Source organism: Malaclemys terrapin, chromosome 12, assembly GCF_027887155.1.
Source record: "Malaclemys terrapin pileata isolate rMalTer1 chromosome 12, rMalTer1.hap1, whole genome shotgun sequence".
In the NCBI taxonomy this organism is placed as follows: Eukaryota; Metazoa; Chordata; order Testudines; family Emydidae; genus Malaclemys; species Malaclemys terrapin.
The window spans coordinates 8,894,390-8,908,384 of NC_071516.1; the positions used below are offsets into that span (position 1 = coordinate 8,894,390).

Sequence of the window (13,995 nt, forward strand, 5' to 3'; positions counted from 1 at the left end):
TGTGTCATTCACAAATACATTGTCTTGTTCCTCTCTTCCTAGTATGCCAGCTACTTCTCCTTTTCCATGGTCCCTTTTAAAAAAGAGAAAAAACTAAGTCTTTTTACTCGTTACCCCACATTGTTCCCTTGTTAAATCTGGGTCTTTTTTTATATAAAAGCTTTTTTAAGGTTTCTTAATTGATGAGTTGTTAGAATGAGAAACCTATTTACAGATGTGGAAAGAAGATTTTACTTTTTTGGTGAGATTTTGTTTGTTTTATTAAAATTAGTTCTATTTTAAAAAAAGGGATGGTACTGAATAATGTTGCTATTATGATAGACATTTTTGTATCATGTCCATGTAACAGTTTAATTTTACTTCTAATTGACAGAGATCTTATTGGTCTCTCTTGTATCTGAACTTCCAGGAGCAGTATAGTGCTGTAAATCCCTAAAATATGAAATTCTGTGCCTGCCTAGGGAACTCGAGGCAGGGGAAAAAAAAACCCAGTGATGCCACCACTGGTTCAGTTATATATTTAGTTGGCACGGTGGTAAGTGCCACAAGTCAGAGGAATCTTGTCTACATTATGGCTCCTGCCACTGCAGCAGAACAAGTAGCACTAGTGGAAATTTTAGGAAAAATTCTTTCATGTAGACAAGGCTTTAGCATGGAATGAAAACTAGCTGGTTTGCAAAACCACAGGTGCAATTTAACATATTAAAAAAATGGGCGACCCACTTGCGAATTTTCTTCTTCTTTCCTCAGAAGAAATTAGATTCATATACCACTGGGTCATATTCCCTCATGTAACTCTTTTGAAGTTAGTGGAATTACACCAGGGATAAATTTAATCCACTTGGTTTATTGAGATCAAAATTATTGAAGTAAAAATTTGTTTACTCCTTGATAGTGGTTTGCCTTCTAAGTTCTTGCCTTCTTGGACTTTGCTAATAATGTACAATTAGGGCATGTTAAGCATGAACTTGTTACAGAAAAACCTGCTCTGTGAATTTCAGAATAAAACCAAACGTGCATCAGTTTGTTTATAGCTTGACAGAAAGGTGGGTGGTGTTTTGAAAGAAGACTTGAAAGTATGTTAACACCTTTCCAGGTAACATCGCTTTCTAGAGAGGTGTTAACATAGTTTCAAAGCTGACTGTAGTTGGGGCGTTTGTTACTTTATTATTTAATTTGCAGTGGCTGGCTACCAACACTGCTCCCTCATCTTGGAAACTTTTCAAATGAGTCCAAAGTGTGGTGGTCATTTGGCGCTTTAACATTGATATTTGCTTCAACTGTTAATTCTTAAAATATTTTCATTAGCAACCCATACTTGATTCATCTATTGAATTGGTAAGCAATATAGTAAATTAAGCTGTATGGATGCAATGAAGTTCTTGTGTAGGGTTAGTGAGAAAAAGCCTTTGGCATGAAATTAGTCTACTTTTATACATCGAGCAATTAGGAATAACAAATTTATGAAAATTACTTTTGCATTATACAAACTTGTCTGTAATTAATTTACAAAAATTAGACTGAGAGTGAACTACAGTTGGGGGCCCTATGTAATCTGTGATTCTGTAGCCATGGAACTTGCCACAGAAGTCATCCTAATGCCACAGAATTGTGCTCCAGAATCTCAGCTTTCATTTTTAAAGAGCAGTTTCTAGCCTTCACAGTTGTGAAATCTAAATTGGGGGCTTGTCTACATTGGCACTTTACCGCGCTGAAACTTTCTCGCTCAAGGGTGTGAAAAACACCCTCCTGAGCGCAGCAAGTTTCAGCGCTGTAAAGCGCCAGTGTAGATAGTGCACCATGGCAGCGCTTTAGCGTTGTTAGTGAAGACCTGCCTGCGTGTAAACTGATGTGGTCGTATCTTCCTGGGTTTGCATAGACCTGAAACAATAGTTTGTAGGGATGTGAATTGCTCCATTCATTTGTCAGTCACTCTAGTTTGCCATGGATTTTTCCTTTTTGCTCTAGCCAGACACCTGATATCCTGTTTTTATATATATATTTTTGGTGTTGCTATCTTTCTGGGACTAGCTTGCAGCTTCCTTTTGCTCTCCAGGTTTCCCCATGAGGGGGAGTTAGATTCTAGTACATGCTCCCTGCACTGTTGTATGTAACCAGGAAGAAAGAGGTTAAGGGGGAGCTGGGCTGCCTGGAAAATAGCTGAATAGTCAATGCTCAGGGAGCTGGGGAGATACGCTGCAGAAGTCAGCTACGAGTTTCCCCATTCCTTGGGAGATGGGGAGTGAAGCTAGGCTGTTTGGAGAGTATAATGGAAAAACATATTCTCAGAAATCACTGTTGAAAATGTTATTTTTATAACAATGAATATTTTTTTCAATTATGAGCCACAGTTGTGTATGTTTGCATGGATTGGGGGTATTTTGAGCAGTACAATAGATTAATACTGCAGAATAATTTAGGGGTTGTTGCAAAATTTGGTCCATTTTGCCATACATGGAGTGCCTCGACCTATGTAGCATTTTCAAGTTCTTCCCAAGCTACTTCAACATGCCCAGTGTAGTTCAGGTGCCATTTTATGCCAATGTAATGGCAAACTAGGTCCTGAAGGGTCTTTGAAAGCCTCTCATTGATCTGCTAAGTTAGAAAATTCACATTCTTAGAGAGCAAGACCTTATTTATCCAAACAATTCAAGAGGAAGTTCAACCACAGAACTGACTGGGTAAGCACAAGACACTTTCAACTGGAGTTTGGGAACTTGACCAGAAAATGTCCATTCATGTATCAAAGATGTATGTTTCCTTCCACAATGCTTCCCAGGGTAAAAAGTCCAAATCTTTGGCTTGAGGCTACTGTAGAGCCAAATGTGGAGAACACATATTGTATCTTGTGGGTTGTTGTGTTTTTTGGAAAATGTCTATGTACTTTGCCTTCTAGCAAGAGTAGCTTGGAAAATCAAGGAAGGCAAGGCCATAGTCCCCAGTTCCCTTATTTGCTGATTGTGTCAATCTATGGTCCATGGCAACTTGCTGCTTATAAGGATCTGCTGAAGGAAAGCCCACTTGTTCCATGCCTCCAGAATCTCAACTTGTTGGTCTAGAACTTGAAGCAAAAGCTCCAATAGCGTGGTTACTCATGAGAGCCAACTGACTTCCATCCTTCCTGGATTTCAGAAATGGTAGTTCTAGAGTAGTTCTGATGACTTGAATTCATCTACCTTATCTAAATATTCTAGGTGGTGCAGTAGGGACGAACAAATTATTTTGTAGACCTCCCTGTCAAATATAGAGCATGCTCTTTTCATGTTTAGAAAACAGTTATGTCTCAACTGTTTTCAAGTTCCTGTGCACAGTCTTGGACACATCAAATAATTAAGTGACATGTTTGTTGTTTATCTTTTTATTTCATGAGTTCTTTACAGAAGTAGCCAGGCTTTGCTCCTTTCAGTACTCATCAGATGACTAAGAAAACAAACCAATGGAATCTTAACTTTGTCCTCTGTGACCTGATGAAATCTCCTTTTAAGCCATTTTGCACGGGTGTCAGACCATTTCTGAACTCTGAAAGTAAGTTCTTATTTTGACTGGAGCTGGGTGAAATGGGGAAAAGACCCTCCCCATAAAACTTCATGAAAACTTTATCACTGTTCTTTCACCCCATAGATTTTGGAAGACTCCAGACTTTTTTGCAGCAAAGCACACAGGACTTTGAAGTCCTTTGCCCAAAATTTCAACCAGGGGAATAGTGTAAGTTCTACAAAAGTCTTAATTTTTTAAAAGGAGGATCCTCTGTAGAAGACGTATAGCCCTAAAAGAATGATAGGACTGGCAAATTAAGTGTATTGAGTATGAATAGTTATTTTAACATTAAACTGCCCCATTCCATATGATTCCTTAGCAGGACCCTGATCTAATTCCAGGTACTTGTTAGTTTTACTCTGTAGCTGGATAGGTTTGACAGCAGGAGAATGAGTTGTGGATTACATGTTTAACTAATTCAGTGGTGTTTTTTTGCAGTAACAGTCTAGTGGTCAGATGTTTGTTTTGTAAGGCTTTGGTAATATAATGGATCCAGTTTTATGTCATAATTAGTGCTTGAGAGCAAGACTCATTTTTTAATATGAAAGTTGTGTGGATTCTCTACACTATCTTGTCCTTCTGACTTTTTTTAAGATTGGCCGGAGATGTAGCTTTAAAAACTATTTTTTTCCCCATCTGTTCCTCTGTGAATAGAAATCAAAGGCAGTTATTCATTTAAGCTGTTTAAAAGTCATGGTACTCTTCTATTTTAAAATAGAAATGTAGGGCTGGAAGGGACCTCAAAAGGTCAACAAGTCTAGCTCCTTGCACTGAGGCAGGATCAAGTAAACGTAAGCTATCTCTGACAGGTGTTTGTCAAACCTGTTCTTAAAGTCCTCCAATGGTGGGGATTTCACAGCCTTGCTTGGAAGCCTATTCTGGAGTTTAACTACCTTTATAGTTAGAAAGATTTCCTAATATCTAACCTCACTCTCCTTTACAGCAGATCAAGCCCATCACCTCCTGTCCTACCTACAGTGGACATGGAGAACAATTGAGTCCCTGTCCTCTTTATAACAACCCTTTACATATTTGAAGACTATTATCAGGGCCCCCACCTCAGTCTTCTTTTCTCAAGACTAAACATGCACAGTTTTTTAACCTTTTCTCATAGGTCAAGTTTTCTAAACCTTTTATCATTTTTGTAGCTCTCCTCTGGACTCTCCAATTTCCCCACATCTTTCCGAAAAAGTGGTGCCCACAATTGGACACACTGGTCCAGCTGAGGCCTTACTAGTGCTGAGTTATCTCCTGTGTCTTACAAGTCTTCTGTTAATACGCCACAGAGTGCCATTAGTCTTTTTCACAACTGCATAACATTATTGGCTCATTCAGTTTGTGATCCATTTATAATTCCTAGATCCTCTTCAGCAATACTTTCTCATAGCCAGTTATTCCTCTTCTTATAGTTATGCATTTGATTTTTTTACTTGTCCTGGTTGAATTTCATTTTGTTGAATTCAGTCCAATTCTCCTTATTTCTCAAGGTCATTTTGAATTCTAATCTCATCCTCCAAAGTGCTTGTAACCCCACCCAGCTTGGTGTTCTCTGCAAATTTTATAAGCATATTCTCCACTCAGTTCTCAAAGTCATTAATCAAAATATTGAATAGTACCAGACTCAGGACTGACCCATGTGGGATCCCAGTAGATATGCCCTCTCAATTTGACAGCAAGCCATTGATTAACTATTCTTTGAGTATGGTCTTTCAACCAGTAATGCACCAACCTTATAGTAATTTCATCTAGATTTTTTGAGAATGTCATGTGGGATTGTGCCAAGTCTTACTAAAATTCAAGATATCATGTCTGCTGCTTCCCCCACTTTCCATTAGGTCAATAATCATGTCAAGAAGGACATTAGGTTTACGTGGAATGATTTGTTGGCAAATCCGTGCTGGCTGCCCCTTATGACCCTATGATCCTCGAGGTGCTTACAAATTGATTGTGTAATAATTTGTTCCAATATCTTTCCAGGTGTTGAAATTAGGCTGACTGGTCTATAATTCCCTGGGTCCTCTTTATTTCCCTTTTTAAAGATAGGTACTAGGTTTTCCCTTCTCCAGTCCTCTGGGACCTCACCCATTCTCCAAGAATTCTTGCAGGTGACTGCTAACCATTCCAAGATTGTTTCAGCTAGCTCTTTAAGTATTCTAGGATGAATTTCATTCTACTCTAAAGAATATTTAGATAAGGTAGATGAATTCAAGTCATCAATCTGTTCTTTCCCTATTGTGGCTTGAGTTCCTTGCCTCTTGTTAATGTTAATTGTATTGAGTATGTGGTCACCATTCACCAGGGGTTCTCAAACTGGGGGTCGGGACCCCTCAGGGGGTCACGAGGTTATTACATGGGGGGTCGTGAGCTGTCACCCTCCACCCCAAACCCCACTTTGCCTCCAGCATTTATAATGGGGTTAAATATGTAAAGTAGTGTTTTTAATTTAAAAGGGGAGTCGTACACAGAGACTTGGTATTTGAAAGGGTCACCAGTACAAAAGTTTGAGAACCACTGCCATTAACCTTTTTAGTGAAGACTGAAGCAAAATAGTCAAACTCCTTAGCTTTCTTGATGTCATCAGTTATTAGCTCTTTTCCCCCACTAAATATAGGGACCTACACTTTCCTTCATCTTTCTCTTGTACCTATTTATTTAACGTGTGTTAGTCGTCTAGCCAAGTGATGACAGTTCTTCTAGGCCACCGTTGAACCTAGTCTTGTAACTAATGTATATAAAGAACCTCTTATTGTCTCTTAGGCTAAGGCACAAAATGAGTTACAGTTAGCAAGGGACCTTTCTGATTTTTGTCAGTAATGCCAATAAAGGTTGTGATTATAATACCAGGATACTAGAAAGTTGTCGTCATTGATCCTTAATGTTATGGATTTCAGACTTGGATTGAGTCTGATTGGTATAAATACTATTATAAATGGTTTAGTGCATCTTGTTGAAAAGAATCCCAAGCACCTTACAAACTGTGGGCTCAATCCTTCTTGGAGAGCCCAAAATACCTATTGACCTTAGTGTGTCTGGTTTTTTTTTATGGAAATCCACTGCTTTATCAGGAAAACTGTTGGGTTTCAAGTGTTGTGGGCAGAGCAGAAGGTTAGCCTTGTACCTTGTTTGACAGTGCTCTCTGGTAGTGTACCTACTGAACTGCTGTCATATTTCTGATCTTCTGCCTCCATGATCAGAAGCAGAGGTTCCTCTGAACTTCCCTCAGGCTTCTTTCTTCCTTACGAGGCAGACTTTAATTTTTTTTTTCTTCCTTCTACTAGCTTGGCTTACCTCTGATAGGAGGACAGTCTTTACACATGCACCTATGACAGGTTGGGATTAGGCCCCGATCAACACTGGCAGTGGGTAAATTGTTCCAACAGCAACTTCAAAGGGCACACCTACTGTGTACAACTTAGCTTGTCTTAAAATATAGATGCCTGGCTTTTTTGGCAAATGTTGAGCCAAGGTCTTGAAGGGAAAAAGCTCAGAGGGGAAAAAGATGCAAACAAACATCATGGCCACCAGCACAAGCTGGTCAGTCATAGGATGAAGAAATGAGGGTTCTGTGGGATAACCTGGATCGCCACAGTGGCAGGTCCCTACTACCCCTGCTGCTGTTTCTCTGGGAAGTTTTCTAGTAACTCTGTCCTTTCTCTGATTCACTACATTGAATGTTCATCCATTATGCCGCTCTGTGTAGTGCTGTCAAGTCATGCTGTAGAAGAGACCATAGTGAAACACCTTGGTTTTGCAAGTAAAAATTGGACACCACTCCATTATTGGCTCAAGTTTATTCAGTCATTCTTCAGTCCGTCATTTCTTAACTCACTCCCTGCCCCCTTCCCCCCCAGTTTTTTTTTTTTTTTTTTTTTAAACTTATCTCTGGCCTTCTCCATTCATTTAGGGAGGTGTTCCTCTCCGTTCCTGAACATTATGGTTTTTGGTGATGACTTTGTTTGTATTCCTTGTGTAATTCAGAATGCTGTTGTTCCCCACCTCTGCTTTGTTCTCACATGCATGGGGCTGTTAGCCCTTTGTGGTGATTGCTTATAAAGTAGTTTTTCTTAAATCTGGTCTACACTCAAATTAGACTGAACAGCTATGTCACCCAGGGTGTGAAAAATTTTGTGCCCTGGGCGCTGTAGTTAGTTCGACCTAACCTCAAATGTAGATGGCATTCTTTTGTTGACATCGTTACCTCCTGTCGGAGACATGGATTAACTACGTTGATGGAAAAACCCCTTCCTTTGATGTTGATAGGAAGCACATATGCTATGGTACTACAGCTGCAGTGATGTAGCATAGACGTGTCTTTAGTTTAGACTAACAGGGACTCTGGCTAACCTAGAAAAGGTTGGTTTCCCCCCTCCCCCAAGCTTGCTCTGTTGAGTCAATTTAACTTGATTGAAAACTGCATTATACACTTACGTAGACATAGTTTTACACCTTCAGCTTGATTTTTAGCAAGTTATAATAACTAGAGTCCTGTTTTGATGAGTTAAGCTAGTCCAATTGAAGAAAACCCCACACTTTTCTCCTAGTCTAGACTCCATATGAACACCAGGTATGCTAGCGTTATATTACTGATTGACTTTATTTGGTGGCTAAGATTTCCACACTAAAAGTTTTTTCTTTGAAATGTCTTTGAATAATTTTGTATATCTTCATAAATTATCAAAATACTAACAAGCAATTTTTAATTTCTGAGCAATTTCAGACACTTAGATTTTAGTATAGGAGTGTAGCAAGGTTACAACCCTGATTCATCTTACAATATTTTTCTAGTCTTATGTTGACACAGGCTGTTTCTGTAATTTGTTAATATTAACATTATTAATTTTTATAGCACCATAGATGAACAGGACAATTTATAAATAATCCTGTAATAACCCAGATACAAGGAGGCTTAACTTATATCAATACCACAGTATGTCTTTCTCTGGAGTAACTATCTACCAACTAGATCAACACACTAACTTTAGACCAGTAAGGTTATTTGAATTATTTTAAAAAGATAAACTATATTAAACTAATTCAAAAACTATATTAAACTAATTTATATTGCTACATAAACAAGCCCCTTGAATTTGCAGTTAAGGATCAAGCTTTCAACAGCCAGGTAGGATGGACTGTAATAGAAGAGGTAGTGCTTCTCCATTGTTCAGGTTCAAGGTTTTAATTGCCAAATGTGAATTTCTAGCCTTTTATACAAATTGCGCCTAAAATTTATTTTTGCCTCCATGATGCCAGAAGTCAAACTTTCTTGGTATGCATTCTGTTGCCTGTTTGCAGTATGCGTCACAAGTGTCAGTTTCAGGCAGTTAGTATTGATAGTCTATATAATGCATATGCATGTTCCAATTCTGCTGCTTGTTAGCTCTCAGAACAAGGAATTATACTTAATGGGCTTGATCTTCAGGTGAACCAGAGCTCCATTTACTGTCTTTGTCTCTCCCTCCCTTCTTTCACCGCCTCCAGTCTTGGGAATGTGAAACAGAGGAGTCTTGAGGCTGTTCTGACTTAGGTTGACAGTAGGACTGTCGATTAATCGCAGTTAGCTCATGCGATTAACTAAAAAAAGTGAATCGTGATTAAAAAAATTAATCGCAGTTTTAATCACACTGTTAAACAATAGAATACCAATTGAAATGTATTAAATATTTTTGGATGTTTTTCTACATTTTCAAATATATTGATTTAAATTACAACACAGAATACAAAGTGTATACTGCTCAGTTTTGATTACGAATATTTGCACTGTAACAATGATAAAAGAAATAGTATTTTTCAATTCACCTCATACAAGTACTTTAGTGCAGTGATTCTCAAACTATTGTACTGGTGACTCCTTTTACATAGCAAGCCTCTGAGTGTGATCCCCCCCTTATAAATTAAAAACACTTCTTTATATATTTAACACCATTATAAATGCTGGAGACAAAGCGGGGTTTGGGGTTGGAGACTGACAGCTCGCGATCCCCTATGTAATAACCTCGCGACCCCCTGAACGGTCCCGACCCCCAGTTTGAGAACCCCTGCTAGTGCAATCTCTTTATCATGAAAGTGCAATTTACAAATGTAGATTTTTTTTGTTACGTAACTGCACTCAAACAAAACAATGTAAAACTTTAGAGCCTACAAGTCCATTCAGTCCTACTTCTTGTTCAGTCAATCACTAAGACAAACAAGTTTGTTTACGTTTATGGGAGATAATGTTGCCCACTTCTTATTTACAATGTCACCAGAAAGTGAGAACAGGTGTTCGCATGGGACTTTGGCAAGTAAGTACCTTGCACTGCTGGCTACAAGATATGCTAAACATTCATATGCCCCTTCATCCTTCGGCCACCATTCCAGAGGACATGCTGATGACGCTTGTTAAAAAAGTTATGCGTTAATTAAATTTGTGACTGAACTCCTTGGGGGAGAATTGTATGTTTCCGGCTCTATTTTACCCGCATTCTGCCATATGTCATGTTCTAGTATCTCGGATGAAGACTCAGTACTTGTTGTTCGTTTTAAGAACACTTTCGCTGCAGATTTGACAAAATGCAAAGAAGGTACCAATGTGAGATTCTAAAGATAGCTACAGCACTCGACCCAAGGTTTAAGAATCTGAAGTGCCTTCCAAAATCTGAGAGGGACGAGGGGTGGAGCATGCTTTTAGAAGTCTTAAAAGAGCAACACTCCGATGCGGAAACTACAGAACCCAAACCACCAAAAAAGAAAATCAGCCTTTTGTTGGTGACATCTGACTCAGATGATGAACATGAGCATGTGTCAGCCTTTGGATTGTTATCGAGCAGAACCCGTCCTCATCATGGATGCATGTCCTCTGTAATGGTGGTTGAAGCATGAAGGGACATATGAATCTTTAGTGCATCTGGCATGTAAATATCTTGCGACGCCGGCTACAACAATTCCATGCGAATGCCTGTTCTCGCCTTCAGGTGACATTGTGAACCAGAAGCAGGCAGCATTATCTCCTGCAAATATAAACAAACTTGTTTATCTGAGCGATTGGCTGAACAAGAAGTAGGAGTGAATGGACTTCTAGGCTCTAAAATTTTACATTGTTTTATTTTTGAACGCAGTTATTTTTTTGTACATAATTCTACATTTGTAAGTTTAACTTTTGTGACAGAGATTGCACTACAGTACTGAGGTGAATTGAAAAATACTATTTACACTGTAAAAAACAAAATAAATATTTGTAATCAAAAATAAATATAAAGTGAGCACTGTACACTTTGTATTCTATGTTGTAATTGAAATCAATATATTTGAAAATGTAGAAAACAACCACAAATATTTAAATAGTGTTCTAATATTAACAGTACGATTAATCGCATGATTAATTTTTTTAATTGCATGATTAATAGCGATTAATTTTTTTTAGTCGCTTAACAGCCCTAGTTGACATTAAGGGATAGCTCAGTGGTTTGAGCATTGGTCTGCTAAACCCAGGGTTGTGAGTTCAATCCTTGAGGGGGCCATTTAGGGGAACTGGGGTAAAAATCTGTCTGGGGATTGGCCCTGCTTTGAGCAGGGGGTTGGACTAGATGACCTCCTGAGGTCCCTTCCAACCCTAATATTCATAATGGTGTCCTAGGTGCAGTTCTGCCAGCCTAGGACCATAAAAGTACAGCACACTCCAGCCATGTAATGAGCATGACCCCTATACTGAGATGGGGCCTGGAACAAGTGGGATAGAGCTGGCTATCGGCAACGTTTGGCACGCAGCTCGCCAGGATAAGCACCCTGGTGGGCTGGGCCAGTTTTATTTACCTGCTGACGCGGCAGGTTTGGCCCATCGCGGCCCTTACTGGCCGCGGTTCGCCGTCCCGGGCCAATGGGGGCGGCGAGAAGCGGCGTGGGCGAGCGATGTGCTGGAGCGAGAGCCCCCCATGCAAGGCGACAATCACCAACCACCCCTTTAGGGATGTTTTAAACCCTCTTTGCGCTAGTAGGGCAATGCCAAGAGGACCTATTATTGGATGGAATCGCTCACGGTTTTTCTTTCTGGGGGGAGGGGAACAGAAGTTAAACTTAATTTTATATTTTTTTTGGATGAGGCAAAAAACCTAGGGAGTTCAAAAGTTGTGAATTTTAAGAACTAAGTCCATCACATGCACTTGCAAGGTAATGGCCTTTGTCACTGAAGGATTTATAGTTTCATCTGGCCTTATCAGTTGGTTTAAAAAAAAAAAAAAAATTTAAATTTCATGATTTGTCACAAGACACTGCATTTGTCTTGAACGTGGCACTTGGTGTGTTTATAAAGTACAGCAGGAGATTGATTATTTTCTGTTTTAATCGTATTCAACTATACTGATTCAGTGCTTCTTTCTAGATCTGATTAGTGCAAGATGTGACAAAGCAATGGGTGAAATGGATTTGTTGCCCAATAGTTCACATTTACACACTGGAATAAAATGTCAAGTTCAGTTTGTGTAGTGACACTTGAATATATACATAATAATACTCATTGAGGATGTGAACAAGTTTGTATTGTATCATTTTTCTACTCATTCAAAAAACATTCTGAAATTGTCCATTTTTGCAGTGATCAGTATTGTGTATATAAAGGGTGATAGGAAAAATTCAATGGAGGTTCTGACAGAAGTTAAAGTGAACAGAGAATTTGACCTGGTTGAGTATTCAAAATTTCCTGTACTGAAGTAGTGTTGCTTTTATAAGAGATTGCATGAAAGTTTAGCAGTTATTTTACCATCTCTCTAAGCTCCACAAGCATAAACATAGCAGGATACACCATAAGTTATGACACAAGTGAAGGTTTAATGCTGGTTTTAATTGATTAGCTAGACAATGTTTTTCTTTGAAATCTGATGTAGAAACTAAATCCAATTAACTCCATGATTTGCAAGTTTATAGTCATGGGGAAAAAACTAGTAACTTTTCCTCTTCAGAAAAATACACTTAAAATATTCATGCTTTGTGGTATAACTCTCATTGTGTGCAGTGGTCATAACTGGACACTAGTTGAGGGACGTCATTTAAATTGGTTCCTTGTTGAAGTAAACTATCTTCAATTCTTTTTGTGCTGATTTGCTTCTCTAAAGAGGAGTAACTACATAACTCTTGGAGATCAGTGGTTTTTTTTTTTTTTTAAATTGCAGTGTGAGGATATATAGGGGAAAACCCGTCTGAATTCAATATGTCATCTTTATCTTTGAAGTCATCTGGTGGAGAAATTAAACAAGTGTGTATAGTTTGAAAGCACTAGATTGGAAACATGCCAAGAAAATGATGACAAACCTTTGTCCATATACAGATGTGTTGAATTGTTTAGAAAAGTAACCTAGAACATGACCATTTCAGAGTCTCCTCTACTAAAAGTGCCTTAGAACAGATCTTCAGCTATAGATGGAGATCTAGAATGCTCTAACTTATTTGCTGAGTGACACGTAAGGCCGAGTCTACACTACAAAATAAAGTTGACTTAAATTACGTCAATGTACAGCCACCACAGTAATTAAATTGTTTCTGCGTGTCCATACTACGCTCCTATTGGCGGTGCGTATCCTCACCATGAGTGCTTGCACTGATTTCACTGTCAGTGTGAGGTGCTGACAGTCTGAGCCCTGTCATTGTAGGGTGCTGACAGCCAGAACAGCTTGAAAGGGAGCAACGTGATGTAAACAATGCGGTGTCTATATAGACACTGCATTGACCTAACTAAATCAACTTAACCTTTCACAGAGGTAGTTATTATGTTGGTGTAGTGGGCGATTTATTGGTAGGGAGCTACATTTTAGGTAGGTTGATGTAAGGCAGCTTATGTCAACCCAACTTTTGTAGTGTAGACGAGGCCTAAGATTTAGTTTTCTAGTCCTAATAACACCTCTGGTTTTTTTTTGTGTGCAAATAAATGTAGGTGCAGTTTTTCACTTAAGCCAAAATGTTTAGAAATGTTAACTGGTTTTGTTTTGTTTTGTTGTGTGGGGGTTTTGCCACTATTTTTGGGTCCCCAACTTGACTCCTTGGGCTTCTTCAGAGGCGCTGAGGACTTACAGCTCCCATTGGCCTGACTGCGGCACACAAAATTAATAAGCACTTGGGAAATGTTTTGGTTAGATATCCCAGGCCCCGGTTACAAAAACAAACATAGCAGCTACCATCTGAAAATCTAACACTTACAGTCTGGTTTTCCACAACTATCCAGTTGGGTTAAATGTTTGGATATGTGACTGAACGGGGAATGACTGCCTCATTGCTCTCTCTGTTATTTATCTTTTGGGGTGTAATGCAGCACAGTACCATCTGTTACAGATGCACTTGAGAGAGATTATGATTTTATAACCATTTTCATTGCTAAATTTGTTATGGAAAATTAATTTAGAAGTTAGAGAAATGTTACTGTTTCTGATAACTTTTTTTAAGCCAGGCTAATGGGAATATGGTTTATTGGCAGGATTTTCTTTCAATTGAAGCACT

The 13,995-nt window shown here is 38.8% G+C and overlaps 1 protein-coding gene across 1 annotated transcript in view; it reads left to right on the top strand.

The window, feature by feature from the left end:
* The window catches only part of TAF4 (TATA-box binding protein associated factor 4), a 64,609-nt gene that overhangs the window by 12,900 nt on the left and 37,714 nt on the right, over positions 1–13,995 (top strand). The gene's annotated exons all lie outside the window — the stretch shown is intronic.